The following is a 6,539-nucleotide window of genomic DNA, read 5'->3' on the forward strand; positions in this document are numbered from 1 at the left end:
AATATGGTCACTTCATTCTTCAAGTAACAGAATGAAATCATCTTTCTAAATCAATGGCACTTCACTAGGTTCGGTTTGTGCATCTTCCCAGATTTGCTCAGTGGCTACTGCCACTTCAATCCAAATGCCACTGGTCATCTGCCTCATCCACTCCTGGACAGTTTCCATGGTGCCCTCACAGCAGCACAACAGAAGCTCCCTTGCCAAAGTTGGACCCAATCATACCTGTAAGGGTCTGGCTTACTTGGCAGGTGCTTGGACGGGCCGGGTGTGGGGAACTACTGTTCCGCTGGGAATGTTTGACCAACAGAAGGCAAGGAGACAGAAAGGAATGGGCTAATTCCATAGCCTTCCTCCTAATTCCCCCATAGAGTTTGCCAAGATCCAGTGGCACCTTTCCTATGGCCTCTTCAGAGGGGTCTCGTGTCAAAGCAACCAGCTTTGGGTTTTTAATGAAGTTGTAGTGGGATTAGTTTTCGTATTTGCCTTCCCCGTTTCCTCTTGCTGCCTTGGAGTTGCAACTTCTAATAACCAACCTGTTCACATAGAAGCTTTGCCTGAGACTATGGTTTCTAGGATTAAGACATTAATATTTGCCGAGTTCATCTCATGTTGGAACAAAAAACTATTCTCATTTGATCATCAACTTTCACCACTGGATTTCTTTAAGATGAGAATGGACAGGACAGCTAATCCATGGTATTAGGTAAGAATAGTTCAAGTTCTTGGGATATTTAAGTCTTAAAAGCTTAAAGGCACCAATTTTCAAATTCTGGGACTGATGTGATAACTTCAGGGAAAATAAGTTTGATATTCCCTTCCTGCATGAGAGGGGGCCTTTCTCTTTGAGGCCTGTTGGAAGTGGCTTCCTTCTCCTACATACTAAGGACAGAATCTCTCAATTCTACTTGCTCTGCGGGAGGCTGATGAATTCCAATTAAGAAAGCATAACCTTGTCTGCTCTTCTTAAGTGCAATCACTTAAGTACAATTTCAATATAGTAAATATTGATCAGTACAACCCACAGACGTTGGAGTCAGTAATTTTTCAGGGTATGAAGTATTGCTGAAAGTGACAGTTTAGTAGATATCTCCAGGATTTAGAATAAATATCTGGAAGAAAAGTCCTTATGGCAGACACTTTTATACCCCTATCATAGCCCCTTAGTCAACATTAACTAACCACTATTTTATGGTGCTTTGCAACTTGCAAATAGCTGCTAAAAAGGCAAATATGCCAAGTTACCATGTGCTGTTCTACTCATAGTTTCCATGATTTATTAGGATATTTATTACTTTAAGATCTGAGCTCATTTTTCCTTTTAATCTCTGCTACCATAAGACTTCTTGCTTTTGATGCGTTTTTATTGTTACTGACATCAATGTGCCACACTTGAGCTCCAGGGCACACTTAATGGAGAGCACGTATCCTTCCTCTACAATGGAAAGCTTGGTGTGTAGGGAGCAAGGAAGAGAACCATTACTAGAATCATTGTTTCTCCTTTGCTAGCAAAGCAATAAACCATCCTTTTTCCTTCTCAAGACCGTTCTCTCTCGCTGGATTGGCATCAAGACAGGGACAGCTTTCCACACCAGGGACAGCTTTCCACACCAGGGACAGCTTTCCACACCAGGGACAGCTTTCCACACCAGGGACAGCTTTCCACACCAGGGACAGCTTTCCACACCAGGGACAGCTTTCCACACCAGGGACAGCTTTCCACACCAGGGACAGCTTTCCACACCAGGGACAGCTTTCCACACCAGGGACAGCTTTCGAACAGCGTTCCACAAGAACAGCGTTCCACAACAAGGACTCAAGTACAGGATCATGGAGCCAGAGAAGGAGAAGACCGGGAGGCTCCCCAGGGAGAGCAGCCAGAGACGGGTCCCTGACTGGCTGATGAGGACGCCCGGGGTAAGGATATCCCATTCGGATCTCGTGGACAGGCAGCCCGAGCCCAAGAAAGCCCAGTTGTCTGGCATTGTAATGGCTGAAAACTGAAGTAACCCAGGAACAGTTATGTGAGTTGCTCAAGTATGCAGTTATGGGTCAACCTGTTATTGAGAGACCTAGATGGTGCCAGCTTCTTTACCAAAACCAACTGAGAATAGTGGTTGTCATACTTCAATGGATGAGTCAACTACACTTCTACAGGTTCTATTTGGAGTTTGGATTTCTCCGAAAAGCCTTCAAACACAAATTCCTCCATCATCTAATTTTCTAGCTCATATTTTTGGGCTACCAAATAAAACAGCTGGATATCTGCCTAAGACCATGGAAGGATCTTTACCATCTACCAGTACAAAACCCAATGTCAACCTGCAGAATGACCCTATCATTCAAAAGTATGGTTCTCAGAAAGTGGGCTTGCTGCGATACCTTCTGACAGGAGGAAATGAAAACATTTGACTTTCCGTTACAAGGTTCTCCTGACTGAAAACTTTGTTACAGATCCATTACATTTGGTAGTTACAGAGAACAGCCCTCTTTGGGCTGGATGGTGAAATGTGCATCACGTCCAAGGGGAGGGAACTAACACATCTCACTGGTTGCTGAAGGAGGCTCATGTCTTACGGATGAGTTGGTCAAACCCGATGAGGAGATCTAGACTACGCCACCTGCTATTCAGGAATGACGGAGGAGTTGCTTAAGCCGGTGACAACAAAATTGAAAGACGTTCAGAGGCGGTTAAAAGCACTGCTTCCTCCTGATGCAGTGTTAGTAGGTCATTCCTTAGACGTTGATCTCCGAGCATTGAACATGATCCATCCATATGTTATCGATACCTCATTGCTTTATGCCAGAGAGTGGGGCAGAAGATTCAAGCTAAAGTTCTTAGCCAAAGCTATTTTGGGGAAGGACATTCAATGTTCGGAAAGGGATGGTCATGATGCCACAGAGGATGCTACAGCGACCCTTGAATTGGCTCAATATTTCCTCAAGTATGGCCCAAAGAAGATTGTAGAACTCAATCTGGAGGCGCTATGGAGAGCCCAAGACCCAAGAAATGTAAGAGAAAAGTTTCAGTACACATACAAAGGTGCATCAGAAGCTCCTTTTTGTATCTGAGAGACAGATGATATTGAACTCCCTTCTCCTGAAGATTGTGGAACTATTAAGTGCCTTTCCAACAGAGAGGTCTTTGAGCAGGCCAGAAGGCAAGTCCGCCTGTACCCCTTCAGCATTATTCGGTTCTCTTTTGAGCCTTTTTCACCTCTCCTCACTGAGGAAATGAACAAAAGGATGCGGATCAAGTGGACAGAGATGTCAACTATCTATGCTGGACCTTTGAGCAAAGATTGTAACCTAAGTGCTCTGAAGAGGCTGTTTAGGAGCTTTGGCCCCATAGGTACAATGACTGCTGTTCGAGACGCATCAGCCTCATCTCTCTATACAGTATGAAGTCCTGGAAGCTGCCCAGCTCGCCATCAAGTCCTTGAATGGCGTTCCCGTGGAAGGTGTAAACAAAAGGTACAGAGACCTGTGACAGAACTCACTCGATTGTGAACGAGATTCTGAGAACCGAGATGCTATTCATCTGTCTGGAGTTAGTAAAAATTTCTTAGGACATACTCAGGAACTACTGAACCTCTTTGGTGGCCAGAAAGCTTTAATTGTGCCTCCAGATGCTAAAAGCGGAAGACAAGAATATTGTTTCCTGAAATTCAAAACTTTTGGCAATGCCCAGAGGGCCCTCCATGTCCTCACAGGCAAGGACTGGAAGCTGAAAGGCAGGCAGGCCCTAACCCCCAGGCACCTCCACGCGTGGCTTAGGAGCTCACCACTTGAATCAAGAAGGCCCGCAGGTCTCAGAGTTAGACCTCCTCCCTCAGAGCAGGAGACCTTGCAGAATTTAAAGGCGGACAACACAAAGATTGCAGCCGGACAATTGGAAGGCTCTACCAAAGCCTGAGCCCGGGTACCCTTTGTGTCATCCTCCTGCCAGGAACCAGTAGCCCTCATGGATCTCTCTGGCCTAGGACTCATGGGAATAAAAGATGAAGAGCAGGAAAGCACCAGCCCAAGCATGGGTTTGAATCGGCTCACCACTTGCCGTTTCTTATCCTTCCTGGGTGATGGTGGAGAAGACAGTCAGGCTGCAGCTTCTCCAAAGACTGCTGGGCCTCTTCATTCAGTGGACAGCTTTGTGTGGGAAGTTGGTGTGCCGGCTAATGGGTCTAATCCATTTACATGGCATGCACAAGTTTTCAATAAATGCCTAAAATTTAAGCCTTCCTCATCTTAAGACAGGGTGAGGGGGGGAAAACAAAAGATGCCACACTGTGCCCCATGAGTCTGTACAATTACTATGTGCCAATTTAATATATATGATTAAAAATAAAGTAAAACGGAGAGGAAACAATTTATAATTAACCCCCCCAAAAAAGAGAACTATTACTTAGAATTAATGTCCCACACTGTAGTCTATTTATGGATATGATAAAATTTTAAAGTTATCTTTTCCACAGGTTTTTTCCCTAATATTTATGTAAAAAGAGGTGCTTCGGTATTTGATATAAATAGAGGAGAAATGAGAATCAGGTACTAACACATTAGGAAAAACTAAAAAAAAAGCCTATATGAATTAGGTATTCTAAATCCTGAGATCATTGGTATGTACCCTGGTGAAGACACTGGCCTCTGAGAGTGGCTAGTATTGATTTTTTTTTTTAAAAAAGCTATTCTTGGGCTGGGGATGTGGCTCAAGCGGTAGCGCACTCGCCTGGCATGCATGCGGCCCGGGTTCGATTCTCAGCACCACATACAAACAAAGATGTTGTGTCCGCCAATAACTAAAAAAATAATTAGAATTCTCTCTTCCTCTCTTTTAAAAAAAAAGCTATTCCCACAAAACATAAAAAGTCTGGTAGTTTCATTTAATTCAGTGTTTTATGCTGAAACTTTTTACATTAGGAGAAATAAGCCAAACTCAGAAGGTCAAGAGTCATATGTTCTCCCTCTTGTGGAAGCTAGAGGGCGTGGGGAGAAAATTAAAAAGTGAAATTTTTTTCCTACCAGAGGGTGGTAGGAATAGGGAAAGGGGAGTACTGGGGTGTGATATCAGCCAAATTATATTGTTACATATTGTTACATTGTGTGCAGGTATGAATAAATCCCATCATTATGTACAACCGTAATGTACCCAGAGGTTTTAAAAAAGGGAAAAACCAAACTATTTGATGCAAGTTGTGAATAAGTGATGGAATTGTTAAAAGAAAAAAAAAAGATGTGGCTTGGAAAATGGGGAGAGAAGCAGGCAGGAAGGAAACTGGGATGAACAAATGGGTAAAAAAAAAAAGTCAATTTCCTGCAAGGGTTCTTTCCACTCCAGATGTTGGCATGATGACAGGAATTCAAGAGAATGAGAAATCAGAGATAAAGAGTATGGTTAAACTTAACCAGCTGTATGAGTTACGATTCTCTGGTGTCAAGCAAACCAACTTCAATTTTTTTCAGAAAAGGGGGGAAATGTTGAACAGACTAAGAATCAAGCTGGGCCTCAGAAAGTGAGAAGAACTGGAGCTTGGCCAGTTGCCAGAACTCTTCCATCTGTTTCTATGTCTACGGATCATTTTCCTCTGCTGTCCTAGGCTGTTGGCAGAACACAGCCACCCCGCACTTAAGATTACATGTTATATTTCTAGCTATCCACTCAAACTGACAACTACAAGTCCTTGGAGAAGATATGACTGATTCTCTCTAGGTCAGGTGGGGTCTGTACAACCTCAGCTAATGCCAGGAAGACAGAATTGTGTGATTAAAAATACGACTTCCAAGAGCTCAGGGAAAATGGGAAGAAAAGTTCATGAGAAAAATGGTATCACGTACTAAGCATACATCCCAGGTACCTAGTGTAGCGCCCAAACCAGAAAGAGTTGATGTAGGATGACTTGATACCGCTCTGGTTTGCAGGAGTCTCTGGTGATTACTGAGGTCAGCAGTGGGATTTCTGTCTATTCTAGCCCCATGTGGGAGTTTGCATCACCTCCAGTTGTACTAATGGGTACCCTGGAAGAAGCAGAATGTTGACAGGAAACCTCAATGATCACAAAATATATGCAAGGCTAAAAATGGTGTTTTAGAAGTAGCCAATAGCTGACTTCATAATTTGAAGATATCTTTCAGTAAATACTGAGAAAATTTTAACTTTAACCTTAAAAAATTAACTACTTTGGAAGATCTAGTTTTCCAGATATAGCAAGATAGCATGAAACAGTGGGAAGAACTTGGATTTGAAATGAATGAGCCACACTTGGAGTTCCGAGTTAATTTAGGCAAGCTCTGATTCCCCTTTTTAATTAGTAAGAAAGCTAGTGGAAGATTAAGTTATTTTTGACATCACTACATGGCTGTGAAGATCAATTGAATCGGCATAATAGTAGATGGGGAATAAGCAGAGCTCAATACAAATGTTAGTAATTACTCAGAAATTGGAAGACAAGTGTTCATGTAAGATACCCAGGGGGAAGACTCACTTTAGCAGCCACTCTAGCTAGATGCTCTAGGGGTAGGGATGGGGGGAATCCAGTTGGATG

At 43.1% G+C, this 6,539-nt stretch overlaps 1 pseudogene; it reads left to right on the forward strand.

The window, feature by feature from the left end:
• Window positions 1–1,830: 1,830 nt before the first annotated feature.
• Window positions 1,831–4,249, forward strand: LOC113192889 (RNA exonuclease 5 pseudogene; annotated as a pseudogene).
• Window positions 4,250–6,539: the final 2,290 nt, after the last annotated feature.

The sequence above is a fragment of the Urocitellus parryii genome, chromosome 10 (genome assembly GCF_045843805.1).
Source record: "Urocitellus parryii isolate mUroPar1 chromosome 10, mUroPar1.hap1, whole genome shotgun sequence".
NCBI classification, from domain to species: Eukaryota; Metazoa; Chordata; class Mammalia; order Rodentia; family Sciuridae; genus Urocitellus; species Urocitellus parryii.